Source organism: Mauremys mutica, chromosome 14 (assembly GCF_020497125.1).
Source record: "Mauremys mutica isolate MM-2020 ecotype Southern chromosome 14, ASM2049712v1, whole genome shotgun sequence".
NCBI classification, from domain to species: domain Eukaryota; kingdom Metazoa; phylum Chordata; order Testudines; family Geoemydidae; genus Mauremys; species Mauremys mutica.
Genome location: NC_059085.1, coordinates 250280 through 265479, shown reverse-complemented (window position 1 = coordinate 265479; position 15200 = coordinate 250280). Strand labels below are relative to the sequence as shown.

Genomic DNA, 15200 nt, shown 5'->3' with positions numbered 1-15200 from the left:
GCGGGAGTGTGTCCCTGTCACTTCACCAGCTCTGGAACAGGCTCTGTCTGCATCCCAGTTCTGATTAATCCCACTTTTTAATGTATTCCTACTGTGATACTTTCCCAGTTCTCTGCCTCGTTCTAACATTCCGGTCAGAGACTGAATATGGGGAGGGATGGACTAATTTGTGTGACATTCAGTAAGTTGCCTCAATTTCAGTAAGGCATTTGACACGGTTCCACATGGGGAATTATTAGTTAAATTGGAAAAGATGGGGATCAATATGAAAATTGAAAGGTGGATAAGGAACTGGTTAAAGGGGAGACTACAACAGGTCGTACTGAAGGGTGAACTGTCAGGCTGGAAGGAGGTTACTAGTGGAGTTCTAGAGGGATCTGTTTTGGGGCCAATCTTATTTAACCTTTTTATTACTGACCTTGGCACAAAAAGCGGGAATGTGCTAATAAAGTTTGCAGATGACACAAAGCTGGGAGGCAGTAACACAGAGAAGGACCGGGATATCATACAGGAAGATCTAGATGACCTTGTAAACTGGAGTAATAGTAATAGGATGAAATTAAATAGTGAAAAGTGCAAGGTCATGCATTTAGGGATTAATAATAAGAATTTTAGTTATAAATTGGGGACACATCAGTTGGAAGCAACAGAGGAGAAGGACCTCGGCGTATTAGTTGATCACAGGATGACTATGAGCCGCCAATAAGATATGGCCGTTAAAAAAGCTAATGCAGTTTTAGGATGCATCAGGCGAGGTATTTCCAGCAAAGATAAGGAAGTGTTAGTACCATTATATAAGGCACTGGTGAGACCTCATCTGGAATACTGTGTGCAGTTCTGGTCTCCCATGTTTAAGAAGGATGAATTCAAACTGGAACAGGTTCAGAGACAGGCTACTAGGATGATCCGAGGAATGGAAAACTGTCATATGAAAGGAGACTCAAAGAGCTTGGTTTGTTTAGCCTAACCAAAAGAAGGTGGAGGGGGGATATGCTTGCTCTTTATAAATATATCAGAGGGATTAATATTAGGGAGGGAGAGGAATTGTTTAAGCTTAGTACCAATGTGGACACAACAACAAATGGGTATAAACTGGACACTAGGAAGTTTAGACTTGAAATTAGACGAAGGTTTCTAACCATTAGAGGGGTGAAGTTCTGGAACAGCCTTCCAAGGGGAGTAGTGGGGGCAAAAGACATATCTGGCTTTAAGACTAAGCTTGATAAGTTTATGGAAGGGATGGTATGATGGGATAGCCTAATTTTGGCAATTAATTTTAGCAATTGATCTTTGATTATCAGCAGGTAAGTATGCCCAGTGGTCTGTGATGGGATGGGATCTGAGTTACGGCAGAGAATTCTTTCCTGGGTGCTGGCGGGGGAGTCTTGCTCACATGCTCAGGGTTTAGCTGATCACCATATTTGGGGTCAGGAAGGAATTTTCCTCCGGGGCAGATTGGCAGAGGCCCTGGAGGTTTTTCGCCTTCCTCTGCAGCATGGGGCATGAGTCACTTGCTGGAGGATTCTCTGCAGCTTGAGGTCTTCAAACCACAATTTGAAGATTTCAATAACTCAGACATAGGTTAGGGGTTTGTTATAGAAGTGGATGGGTGGGATTCTGTGGCCTGCTTTGTGCAGGTCAGACTAGATGATCATAATGGTCCCTTCTGACCTTAAAGTCCATGAGTCTATGTGATTGAAACCTCTGCTGGAGGTGGGCAGGAGCCTGTTACACACATAAAATAGCTAAGTTTTAGCAAACTACCTGCTACACATTCAAACCTTCCTGTACACACACAACAGAAATTGTGGCTCTGAGAAATGGCAACTTTCCTTTAACACAGATCTTTGTTTTCTGTACTTCCACAGGCATTGAAATAGAAGCACATTACCTTTAAACAGCTGCTATTTCATGATCAGCAGCAGAGCCTCTGTCAATTTACACCCATAGAGCTGATTGTTTCTAACTGCAGGGTTAGCCAGACCATTCAGTAACATTATCGCTCTGTTCACAAAGGCTTTGGTTAGTGACGAATCATGAGACTAATCCCTTCCTGCTGTAATTCCACTGACTCCAATGTCTCTTTCCCCAGTTCTGGTTCCAAGAAAATAAACAAATTAAAACAACCTTCAGAACTAACATGCTGTGGGAAAGTGGAAATGTTGATAGCTCAAATAATTCAGTTTCTTCTCTGTCTTGTGTGTGTCTATCTGCTTTGTGTGTGTGACCGATGGGGCTTTTTGTTTGCTCCTGGCAGGTTCAACCCTGTCAGATTTGTCTGTGGGGAGGGGCCAGAGAAAACAGACACCCTGGCCTTCCAGGTTGGGGTTAGGCAAAGGAATAACAACCCTGTCCCACAAAAAACAAAATATGTTACAGAAACAGTGGTAGGAACAGTGCTAGAGAAACTGGTAAATAATCACAATGCCCCGGCTTGAAGTAATTGGAAACACAGAATTCAAAAAGCAAAGCTCAGGGGCTATTTGGGATTTATTCTCTGAGCTTAGCCATGTGCTATAGCCCAGGGAGCACTTTTGGGAGTCTCCTATCCCACAACGGGGGAAAGGAAAAGGATTCTTAGGTTCTAGCACGGATGGAAGGAGGATGGTGATGGGGAATAAGGGAATCCCTCTGACTTACCCGAACTACGTCTGTAGTTACAGCGGGTGAAATGACATTTTTCCCTATCCCTGCCCTGTTCCTGCTCTTTGTTATAGTTCAATATATTTTAAGTGCGGAAATTGATAATAAAAATATCTGCTCCCCAGCACAACCTGCAGCAACATCAGAGCAACTGGGAATGAAACAATTTGTTCCCCAAGGGAGAACTCGATGACTAACAGTTGCTGTGAAATGGGGGAACAGTATAACCGTGATGCTCAGGGTTTGTTTAGACTAGGGAAAGTGATGGGGTTTAGGTCAGGTCAAGGGGAAAGCTAATGCCAACCCCTGCACGTGGGCTGCATCTGCACTACAATTTTTTACATTAAGATCACTAACTTGAGCAACCAACGCCATGTACAGCCCTAGTGGCTGTCAGGCACAGATAGTTTTTGCCTCAGTGTAGCTTGTTGGGATCAAACCTCTCTCCCCCCACCTGGAGGGATGAACATTCCTGGCTGGAGGGACACACACTCCTGTGACTCAAAAGGAAAGGAGTTGATAGAAAAGATCACAGGACTGACCCCAAAGAAGGGTGAGCTGCAAAAGGCAGAAGCAGGCAACTGATCTGGTGGAGCTGAGACACCACGGTGAAGATGGTGCAAAAATCACTATGTGGGAATTAGCAAATGTGATTTATTTAAAAAACATTTTTGGCCAACACTAGTCAAGGGATTTATTACAATTCTCTCTCATGTGGATTTTGTGATGTCTAATGAGGCTTGAGCTCTGATTGAAGCTTTTCGTGCACTCAGAGCTTTTCCCACACTCTCTCCCATGTGGATTTTCCTATGTGAGACAACATGTGAGCTGTGCTTGAAGCTTTTCCCACACTCAGAGCATGTGTACAGTGTCTCCCCTGTGTGGATTATCTGATGTCTGATACGGTGTGAGTTCTGACTAAAGCTTTTCCCGCACTCAGAGCTTGTGTAGGGCTTCTCACCTGTGAGATTTTGTGATGTAAGAAGTGGTCTGAACGATTAAAGACCCATTTCCCACACTCAGAGCATCCATAAGGTTTCTCACCTGTGTGGATTTTCCTATGTTTGGTAAGGTTTGAGCTCTGCTTAAAGCTTTTCCCACACTCAGAGCATGTGTAGGGCTTCTCCCCTGTGTGGATTCTCTGATGTCTGATAAGGGCAGAGCGGTGACTAAAGCTTTTCCCGCACTCAGAGCATGTGTAGGGCTTCTCCCCTGTGTGGATTCTAAGATGTGTGTTCAGGGTAGAGCTCCTACTAAAGATTTTCCTGCACTCTGAGCATCTGTGGGGTGCTTCTCCTGTGTGGATTCGCTGATGTGAGATGAGGGCTGAACTATCGATGAAGCATTTCCCACACTCAGAGCGTTCATAAGGTTTCTCACCTGTGTGGATTGTCTGATGTGTGATAAGGGCAGAGCTCCGATTGAAGCTTTTCCCACACTCATGGAACATGTAGCGTGTCTCTTCAAAGTTGATTCTGTCGCTTGTTATAAGGTCTGAGTGGCTACTAAAGTTTCCCTCTGGCCTCTGCTGAGTCTCACTGGCTTTTGTTTTTTCTGGGAGTGCATAACTCCCGGAAACATTCCCTTTGGATCTTCCTGATAAAGTTCCATGTGGTTCTCCTTGCTCAGCATCTTCCTGATGGGGTTTCTCCTCCTCATTCTGACTCACCATTCCTTCACCTGATGGGAGACAGAGAGAATCCGGACATAGATCACTACCTGCACCTGAGAGAAAGGAAATCTCAGAGAGAGGAATGGAAAAAGGGATGAACAATCCAAAATATGTGTGGGAGAGATCAAACCTATCAGGAACTGATTTTTCCCAAAACCTTCCCCAGAGGAGAGAGGAAGGGATCAGTTTTGGTGTGCATCTCACGAGAACACTCAGGAGAAAGAGAAATCGGGGCGGGACCTGCTGCCAGTTGTCAGTCAGAATAGGAGGGAAGCCATGAGTGACATCTGCCATAATGATTCCACATCTGCAGGGAACAATCCTGAACTTGGAGAGCTCACAGGGTCTTTGTAGGGCATCCCAAATGTTTCCTGCATTCCCGCACAGTTGTTGAGTTGGTTTAACCAATTCCTCACCTGTGCAGGCAGCTCTCGGGAGCACTTCTTTCTCAGAGCCCTGGAGGTCTGGGACCCACGGCTCTTCCCCTCGTTCCAGCTGCGAGATCACATCAGGTTTGGAAACTGGAAACCCTACTGCAGGCAAAGAAAACCAGGGAGGTCAGTGGAATTTGTGGGATACTTGTCACAAAGAATAGTCCATGGTTTTAACCCCCAGCTCATTTTTAAGAAGTAACATCCCAAGGCCAGCTTTCTTGGCTCAAAGTGGCAGGAGAATTATTATGATTATAAATCATATTCATTACCTTGCCTAAGGACCAACTAACAGTGGGTCCCCATTGTGCTAGGAGAAGTACAAACACAGAATAGTAGATGGCCCATGCCCTGAAGAATTTACAATATGAATAGACAAGACAGACACAGAATGGGGGAAGGGATAGACCCCACTGTTAGAATAGAGATATTCAGGCCAGCCTGTAAAGCCTATAGTTTAAGAACTTAGGGGCATTTTTATCACTTAGCTAGTTACAGGAGTACGAAAACAAAGAATCAAAATCACTGTCTGTATTTGTAAGGGCCTTCTCTTACTGTGACCGTGTGAGGCCTTGTTCTTAGGCTAAGGCCTTTGGCTAAGCAGCAGGGGCAGCCATAACCTGGGAAGCGAAGGGTCACACCCTCACATCCCAAACCAGTCACACTGAAATAAGGTGCTATTGGGCTGTAAGGAAGATGATCCTGTCCCGATAGTGCCCATCACCACCAGATAAAGAAACAGATCTTAAGATGGTTAAAGAAAACTTAGTTTGACAGCAGCCTGTCTGGCAAGAAATCACTTCTCAATGCTTGTGGTTGTGAAACCCTCATTTCTGTATTGTTTTATTTTTATGGCCACCACTTTTACAATGTTAATCAGTCTGGTTGTCTAACTGGTTTTGTCTGCTGTACAATTAATTTTGCTAAGTGTAAGTTAATTAGGGTAGTGGGATACAATTGGTTAGAGAATTATGTTTCAATGTGTTAGGATTGGTTAGTTAAATTTCAATACAATGATTGGTTAAGCAAAGATATAGCTGAGCATATTACTATATAAACTGAGTCAAACAGGAGGGGGAACAGGAACAGGGGACACAGGATAAATGCTCTGCGGCATCAGAGCTGGTAAGGGGGACACAGGGTAAATGCTCGGTGGTGTCAGAGCGGATAAGGGGGACACGCCGCCAAAGACCCCAGGCCCCCTGAATCCTCTGGGCGGCCCTGGGTGACAATCATTCCCTTGTCTCTGTCGGGTATTCCATTGATGTAGGTTACTCCCAGCCAGTCCTTAATGACCCATTCATATCACCCCATGACAGCTACATGACAAAACACCTCACGTCTCCTGCTCTTTAGAATCATAGCAATACCAATCACAGCAGGAAACTGAGGTGTGCATTGGCATCATACAAGTATCACCAAAAGTCCCACCTCTATCTCAGACACACTGCTCACAGCCCCTGGAGAGAAAGCAAAGCACAGGAACTGGACGTTAGTCCAGCGAACACAGTGGAGGACAAGCTGCAATCCTCAAACCCTGGTCAAAAAGGAGAGGCATGTGGGTCCCTGCCCACAGAGAGGGGCTGGCTGGAGGCCTGATACCTGAGGGGCCATTCCGTGAGCAGACCATGGAGGCAGGTCAAAGGCTTCGCTACCCCAGAACTATGACATCGCAAAAGCACATTTTGGGGAATTAGGAAATCTAGTGACTCAGGGGTAACGGGAGGGAGAATTAAACTCCCCCAGTGGGAGGAGAAGGCTGGGGAATTACACACTAACATTCAGGAGCAACAGCCTCTCATTCTTCCGGAAAAGGAGAAGGTCAGAAACAAGAACTGGGCCACGCAGCCTCAGGAGGGACAGGCTCAGAGATCCAAGGAGCCGGGAGGGAAGACAGCTTGTGGCTGCTGCAGATGGGGAGAGGGGGGACAAGACTCTCTCCAAACTCTCACTCTTCTTGACCCCGACCTGATTTTACGATCTATGACCTAGTCTCACGTCTTGTGGGCAATTTCATACTCACTAGAGGTAAGATGTCATTCTCAGAGAATTGCTTATTAGCTTGGAACATGCGTGGAGGGGCAAGGAGGTGAACATAGATAAATGGGTTATTAAGGGCAGGTCGACACTACAGCCGGGATTGACACTCTGAGATCGATCCAGCCTGGTCGATTTAGTGATTCGATTTAGTAAACGTAGCTTAAGCTTGCTACAGTTCAGGGCCTTATATTAAGTTGAGGCTTTGTGAGAGTGGTTATGCTGAAGTCTGGGATTTACCTGAGGTTTGGGTACGGATTCAGGGTTAAAGGTCTGGGATCCCCCACAGCTCTAGATCCCCAAACCTCTCCTCCCTCCCACTGACCCACCCAGCCCACTTCCTGGGTGCCCTTCCTCCACACAACCCTCTCCTTCTTCCCATTACTGGCAGCTGGCATCACCTCCCGACACCTTGGGAGCTTCTTCTGTTCCCTCCTCATCTCTCATTACCTCCTCCCTCCCTGCTGCCTGCTTGTATATGGGAGATAAGGAAAAAAAGGGGGCAAAGAAACTTGTCAAACTTGGATGATGAATAAAGTTATTACTGCTCAGGTTCTTTAGAGACCCCACAGCTTTAATAACCCAGGGGACAGGACTCCTTACCCAGTGAGGTCACCGTCTCATAGTTCTCCTGCATGACATCCCTGTGGAGGGCTCTCTGAGTGGGGTCCAGCAGAGTCCATTCCTCCTTGGTGAAATATACAGCTACCTCCTCGAAGGTCACCGGCCCCTGAAAGAGCAAGAGTCCAACACTCAGGACCTGCTGCCCCACTCACAACCCCACTACTCACAGAACAGCAGCATCAGGTGAATGAAAGCTCTGGGAGGCACATGTTAACAGAGTCCCACCTCACCTTGCTTAGAGCAGCCAGGAGGCATCAGAGGGTGGAAAGAGAGAACCTCTGTGTCTCCCAGCTGACAGATGGAAGCAGGGTCTTCACATTTGTCACATAGCTACTAGCCAGAGATAGATATAGGAGGTGGGGCTGTCTCTGGACCCTGCTAGTGGCTCCCTGGTAGGAATCCCAACACTCTCCACATAAAATATATGGAAGAAAGGGGAAGTCAATAGTAAAGAATCTAAGTTAGAAGGTCAGAATTGTAGAAAGCTAGCAAGGGAAGCTATCAGAAATCAATGATCAACCAATGAAAATAAGAAGGAAGTTTTTAAAAAGTACAAAATTAATCCTAACAATGGTAGTGGTAAATTACTAGATGGAAATGGCAGAATCATCAAAATAATGCAGAAGAGGTAAAAATGTTCAATAAATATTTCTCTCCTGGATTTGTAGAAAAACAGATGATGTAACTCATATCATAAGACGTTGACGCTGACAGTCTTTCCATTTCAAAAGTAACTCACGAGGATGTTAAACAGCAGCTATTAAAGTCAGATGTCTTTAAATCAGTGGGTCCAGATAACTAGAGTTTTGAAAGACCTGCTGGAGGAGCATGGTGGACTGTTAATGTTGATTTTAATTAGGACTTGGAACACTTGGGAAATTCCAGAAGACTGGAATAAAGCTAATGCTGTGCCAATATTTAAAAAGTATAAAAGAGATGACGCAGCTAATTATAAGTGTGTCAGTCTGAAATCGATACTGGGCAAGAGAATGGAGCAGCCAATACTGGATTTCATTAATAAAGAAAGGAGAGTAATATAATTAGTACCCATTAAAAAGGTTTAGACACAATAGATCCTGTCAAACTAACTGGATATCCTTATTGGATGAGATCAAAAGTTTGGTTGCAGCTAATAGTACTGATGTAATATATGTAGGTATACGAGTTGGTTCAGCACAATATTTTGACTAGAAAGGTACAAAATACACACGGCATACATTAAATAGATTAAAAACTATGATTGTAAATGGGGAACCATGGTCGAGTGGATTTCTTTCTAGGGGGTTCCCACAAGGATTGGATCTTGGCCCTGTGCTATTTAACATTCTTATCAATGACCTGGAAGAGAATATAAAATCATCACCGATAACGTTTGCAGTTGCCACAAAGACTGGGGGTGGGGGTAACTAATGAAGTGCCAGTAGCTTCAGGCTTCAGCACTGGGAGTCTGGGAAGTTTTCCCAGTCCTGACTAGAGGGTTACTTCCTGTTCCACAAAGACGGGAAGTTTCATTCTCTACACTTGAGCCTTGACATTAGGACCTATCTGACACTACAGCCCATATTCAGCATAGTGGCAGGATTATAATATGATTAGGACATGAGGCATTTTGTACAAGATGAGTCATGTGCGGTGTCACTGGAAAAGTTATGATTTGCTGAATATGATTATCCTACCTGTGTGCATGGATCATGTTTGTATCTGAAGTTATGGATATTGACTCTGTATCTGTCTTTCAAATGTGCTTACTCTGGGTAACAGCCACAACGAGCCTTTCAGGTACAACAATGAAGAAGCCAGACAGTGTTCATGGCTCATCAACAAAGACAATGGACTGTGGAAGAGCTTAGCCTTCCTGTGAATGTTTCAACCAGCCTATGAGTTATGGCTGCTATGACTCAGCAGGACATGCTAGAGCATGTGACCAGACCACATGACAATGAACTTCATTTTGGTACCTGTATTTTTCCACAAACTGGACTGGGAACTGAGTTTAGAAAAAAGGGTTCCTGCCATATGGAAAAGCTACATAAGGTGGGGTGTGACATCATCTCTTGGCCTCATTCCCCAGACAAGAGAACTCCTGGAAGCACCTGAGGAACAAAGACTGAACTGGGGGAAGTGCTGTCCCAGGGTAAAGGGATTTCTAGCTTGTGTATGGAAACTTGGTGGGCTGCTTGTAGCATCAGTCAGGGTGAGAAATTGCTAATTCAAATTCTATCCATCTAGTATGTTAGGCTTGGTTTGAGTTTTTGGTTGTTTGCTAAGTAATCTGCTTTGATCTGTTTGCTAATACTTATCGCTGGGAAATTGGCTGTTGTCTTCTCTCTCTCCTTGAGTGGCTTAGGTAAAGCACTCAGGTAGCTTAGTTGGCTGCATGCCGCCACCTGCTGTCGTGTTGGGTGATAACAGGGCCTGGAGAGGCTGGCTGAATCTCCAGCAAAGCAGTGTGAGAAGGGCCAGCCCGGCTTGAGGGTTAGAGGGCACAGCGGGGTGACAACCCATCGCACCCTAGAGTACACAAGTCTCAGCAGGTTTATCACATCCTGTCCCCTTCCTTTCTCCACCCAAGATATTTCCTGCCTCCCACCACCTCTAGCAGCTCCCACCAGTGGTGAGCTCCAGCTGGGTCGCATGAACCGGTTGTTAAATTTAGAAGCCTTTTTAGAACCGATTGTTCCAGGACAACTGGTTCTAAAAAACTTTAAAATTTAACAAAGGCTTGGGCAGCTGTCCACCCGGCCCCCGGCCCCAGCTCACCTCCCCCTCTCCTCTGAACACTCCGCCCTCCTTCTCCTCCCCCTCCCCTGCTTCCCACGAATCAAATGTTCACGGGAAGCCTGAAACAAGCAGCAGGCAGGTAAGCCGGGGCGGGGGGGAGACGGCGCGCGCGGCCCAGTCCGGTTCCACCTGGGCGGCTAGAACATAAGAACGGCCGTACCGGGTCAGACCAAAGGTCCATCCAGCCCAGTATCTGTCTACCGACAGTGGCCAATGCCAGGTGCCCCAGAGGGAGTGAACCTAACAGACAATGATCAAGTGATCTCTCTCCTGCCATCCATCTCCATCCTCTGACGAACAGAGGCTAGGAACACCATTCTTACCCATCCTGGCTAATAGCCATTTATGGACTTAGCCACCATGAAGTTATCCGGTTCCCTTTTAAACATTGCTATAGTCCTAGCCTTCACAACCTCCTCAGGTAAGGAGTTCCACAAATTGACTGTGCGCTGCGTGAAGAAGAACTTCCTTTTATTTGTTTTAAACCTGCTGCCTATTAATTTCATTTGGTGACCCCTAGTTCTTGTATTATGGGAATAAGTAAATAACTTTTCCTTATCCACTTTCTCAACATCACTCATGATTTTATATACCTCTATCATATCCCCCCTTAGTCTCCTCTTTTCCAAGCTGAAGAGACCTAGCTTCTTTAATCTCTCCTCATATGGGACCCTCTCCAACCTCCTAATCATTTTAGTTGCCCTTTTCTGAACCTTTTCTAGTGCTAGAATATCTTTTTTGAGGTGAGGAGACCACATCTGTACACAGTATTCGAGATGTGGGCGTACCATGGATTTATATAATGGCAATAATATACTCTCAGTCTTATTCTCTATCCCCTTTTTAATGATTCCTAACATCCTGTTTACTTTTTTGACTGCCTCTGCACGCTGCGGACATCTTCAGAGAACTATCCACGATGACTCCAAGATCTTTTTCCTGACACATTGTAGCTAAATTAGCCCCCATCATATTGTATGTACAGTTGGGGTTATTTTTTCCAATGTGCATTACTTTACATTTATCCACATTAAATTTTATTTGCCATTTTGTTGCCCAATCACTTAGTTTTGTGAGATCTTTTTGAAGTTCTACACAATCTGCTTTGGTCTTAACTATCTTGAGTAGTTTAGTATCATCTGCAAATTTTGCCACCTCACTGTTTACCCCTTTCTCCAGATCAGTTATGAATAAATTGAATAGGATTGGTCCTAGGACTGACCCTTGGGGAACACCACTAGTTACCCCTCTCCATTCTGAGAATTTACCATTAATTCCTACCCTTTGTTCCCTGTCCTTTAACCAGTTCTCAGTCCATGAAAGGACCTTCCCTTTTATCCCATGACAGCTTAATTTACGTAAGAGCCTTTGGTGACGGACCTTGTCAAAGGCTTTCTGGAAATCTAAGTACACTAAGTACACTGGATCCCCCTTGTCCACATGTTTGTTGACCCCTTCAAAGAACTCTAATAGATTAGTAAGACATGATTTCCCTTTACAGAAACCATATTGACTATTGCTCAACAGTTTATGTTTTTCTATGTGTCTGACAATTTTATTCTTAACTATTGTTTCGACTAATTTGCCCGGTACCGACGTTAGACTTACCGGTCTGTAATTGCCGGGATCACCCCTAGAGCCCTTTTTAAATATTGGCGTTACATTAGCTAACTTCCAGTCACTGGCTACCGAAGCCGATTTAAAGGACAGGTTACAAACCTTAGTTAATAGTTCCCCCTGGCCCCGGCCGAGCGTCCCAGCCGGGTCCCGGCCAAGCACCCCTGGCTCGGGCTGGTCCCAGCCGAGTGGCTCCGACCTGGTCCAGCTCGGGCCCTGCAGCACCTGTCCCAGCCGAGCGGCTCCAGCCCGGCTCGGGGAGTCGGGTCCTGCGGCCCAGTCGCGGACCTGGTCCTGGCCCCAGGCAGTGTGGTAAGGGGGCAGGGAGGGGTTGTTCGGTGGGTTGTGGGGGGGTGGATAGGGGTCAGGGCGGTCAGAGGGCAGGGAACAAGGGGATTGATTGCGAGCAAGGGTCCCGGGGGGCAGTCAGGAAGGAGCAGGGGTTGGATGAGGTGCTGGGGGGCAGTCAGGGACAGAGAGAAGGCGTGGTTGGATGGGGCAGAGGCTCTGGGGGGGCATCAAGAGTGAGAGGAGGGGTTTGATGGGGTGGCAGGGGGCAGTCAGGGGACAGGAAAGGGGGTGGATGGGTCGGGGGGTGTCAAGGAGCATGGGGGGGTAGGATGGGGCATGACCCCCTCGTGAGGTGAGGAGGAGGGAACCTGTTGTTAATATTTTGGCAGCTCATTACTGGCTCCCACCCTCCTATACATTTACTGATTCTCTCCCTCCAAGCAGAACCCACCACCAGCTCCCTGAGAATCCCTTACCTGAGCCAGCTCCATTGCAGCCATTTCCTTCCCCCTGGGAGGAGGGGATGATCTGGAGCGAAACGTGGACGTTATTCTGTAGCCTGCCAAGGCGAGAAGGGCAATGTGAGAGAATTCAGACAGGGTTTCTGTCCTTTCCACATGTTGATTCCTCCCAGAATTTTCGCCTGCTAATGGACACTCTAGGTTCTGCCACACTGTGAAGCACAGAGTGACCTTATCCCAGTACAGGCCTAGCCCCCTCCCACCAGGGTGTGACCCTCTGACACATGGTGAAACCCTCCCAGCAGCAGAGTCTCTCTCTTACACTTATCAAGTTTGCGGGTGATACCAAGCTGGGAGGGGTTGCAAGTGCTTTGGAGGATAGAACTGAAATTTAAAATGATCTGGACAAACTGGAGAAATGGTCTGAAGTAAACAGGATGAAATTCAATAAGGACAAATCCAAAGTACTTCATTTAGGAAGGAACAATCAGTTGCACAAATACAAAATGGGAAATGACTGCCTAGGAAGGAGTGCTGTGGAAAGGGATCTGGGGGTCATAGTGGATCACAAGCTAAATAGGAGTCAACAGTGTTGCAAAAAAGCAAGTATCATTTTGGGATGTATTAGCAGGAGTATTGTAAGCAAGACACGAGAAGAAATTCTTCCACTCTACTCCGCACTGATTAGGTCTCAACTGGAGTAGTGTGTCCAGTTCTGGGGGCCACATTTCAAGAAAGATGTGGACAAATTAGAGAAAGTCCAGAGAAGAGCAACAAAAATGATTGAAGATCTAGAAAACATGACCTATGAGGGAAGATTGAAAAAAACTGGAGAAGACTCAGAGGGGACACGATCACAGTTTTCAAGTGGCCGGAGAAAAATTGTTCTTCTTAATCTCTGAGGATAGGACAAGAAGCAATGGGCTTAACTTGCAGCAAAGGTGGTTTAGGATGGAGATTAGGTAAAAAAACCTCCCTGTCAGGGTGGTTAAGCACTTGAATAAATTCCCTAGGGAGGTTGTGGAATCTCCTTCATTGGGGATTTTAAAGAGCGGGTTAGACAAAAACCTGTCAGGGATTGTCTAGATAATACTGAGTCCTGCCTTGAGGGCAGGGGACTGGCCTAGATGACCTCTCGAGGTCCCTTCCAGTTCTATGATTCTAAGAACCAAAGGCCAGAGAAGAGCAGAATCCAAGGAGTCACTCTGGGGATTCTCCCTGTCATTGTCCCCAAGGCAGCTCTCTCAGGTTTACAAAGTGGTTTTGTGAAAGTTACTGGGGGCCCCCCCTTAATAGCTTACAAGCGGCCAGTAGGGGGAAGCAGAAGCCTCACATACACAGTAACCTGAACTTTTGAACTCTCTTTTCTCTTCTGCCTCAAAGCAGAGAAATCTTGCTCCAAGCCGGTTTTCACTGACCAGATAACGGTTTCACGGGGTCTGGCAACCACCAATGAAGCGTTAACACGGCTTGGTCTTTGTCTGAATGTGTATAAAGGATCTGTAAAACTTGTGTCACGCAGAGTCTTCTGTATCTATTTACAGGGCTCTCCTTTCTTCTGCAGAATAAAGCATCTTTCCTTATCCCTCTCAGGCTGTTATTGGCTCTCAGCGAGACGCACCCGATATTTCGGTAACATGGACTCTCCTAGCTCGGACATTGGACTCCAGACGGCTGCAGCGAACTGGGAACGGTGCCAACGGGGTGTTTGGCCCCTCTTTCTCTGCTTCACCACGGCCCCTGCGGTTCGTGTTCCGATAAGGCACAGCAGCGGCACAGGAGGCAGCAAACAGAGCTGCTAACAGGGGAGTTTGCGTGGGAGTTAGCAGGGGGAGGTGGAAGGGGGCCGCGCCGTGTCCCCTGTGTGTCCCTAGGTACAAGCACCGAGCGAGTCCGGGACAGCAGCAGCCATGAGCCAAGCAGCAGAGGACACACCGAGGATGAGAGCATGCAGCAGCTGCGGTATGTACCTGGTTCTAGCAGGGGACCCAGAGCAGTACTATGTATGTATGAAGTGCCGCCTAATAGAGCTGCTGGAGGAAAAGATCCAGGGCCTAGAGCTGCAGGTAGAAACCCTGATAGAGAATAGAAGGGGGTTCGAGCAGCTGATGGAGCAATGGCAGGCAGTAACTGAAGCGGAACGCCCAGGGGCACAGGCGGGAGCAGGGGCTAAGGCCAGTGAGGGGGGACCACCAGACGAGGAGGATGGGCGGTGGAAGCATGTGACTGTGAGAAGCAGGCCAAGGAAAAGGAGAGCCAGTGACGGGGAAATAGAGCTAAGGAACAGGTTTGAAGGTTTGGAGAATGAGGAAGGGGTAAAGAATATGGTAGCTGATGGTGGGAGGCCAAGGAAAAAGAGACGAGCGGCCAGTCCCATAGATAGAGGGGAGGAGTCTATGGAGGCAACACCAAGTTTGGGTCAGGGGAGACTACAGGATGGCTTAAGGGGAACCACAAGGGAAGATAGGAATGGAAGGAGCTTGCAACCAGGGGGAACGGGGGATAGGTTAGAGGACCGCACTGTCCCCAGGCAAAGGCAGGTCTACGTGATTGGGGACTCCATACTGAGAAGGTTGGACAGGCCTGTGACCAGGGCCGATCCGGAGAACAGAAGGGTGTGCTGTCTACCGGGCGCTAAAATAC

The 15200-nt window shown here is 46.9% G+C and overlaps 1 long non-coding RNA gene across 1 annotated transcript; it reads right to left on the bottom strand.

Annotated features, from left to right (window-relative positions):
- Positions 1–4792: 4792 nt before the first annotated feature.
- Positions 4793–12636, bottom strand: LOC123349083. The gene is made up of 3 exons (XR_006573363.1): positions 12573–12636; positions 7387–7513; positions 4793–4848 (listed from the first exon to the last, which is right to left on the bottom strand). It is a non-coding gene; the product is annotated as an uncharacterized LOC123349083 (long non-coding RNA).
- Between the last annotated feature and the right edge of the window lie 2564 nt (positions 12637–15200).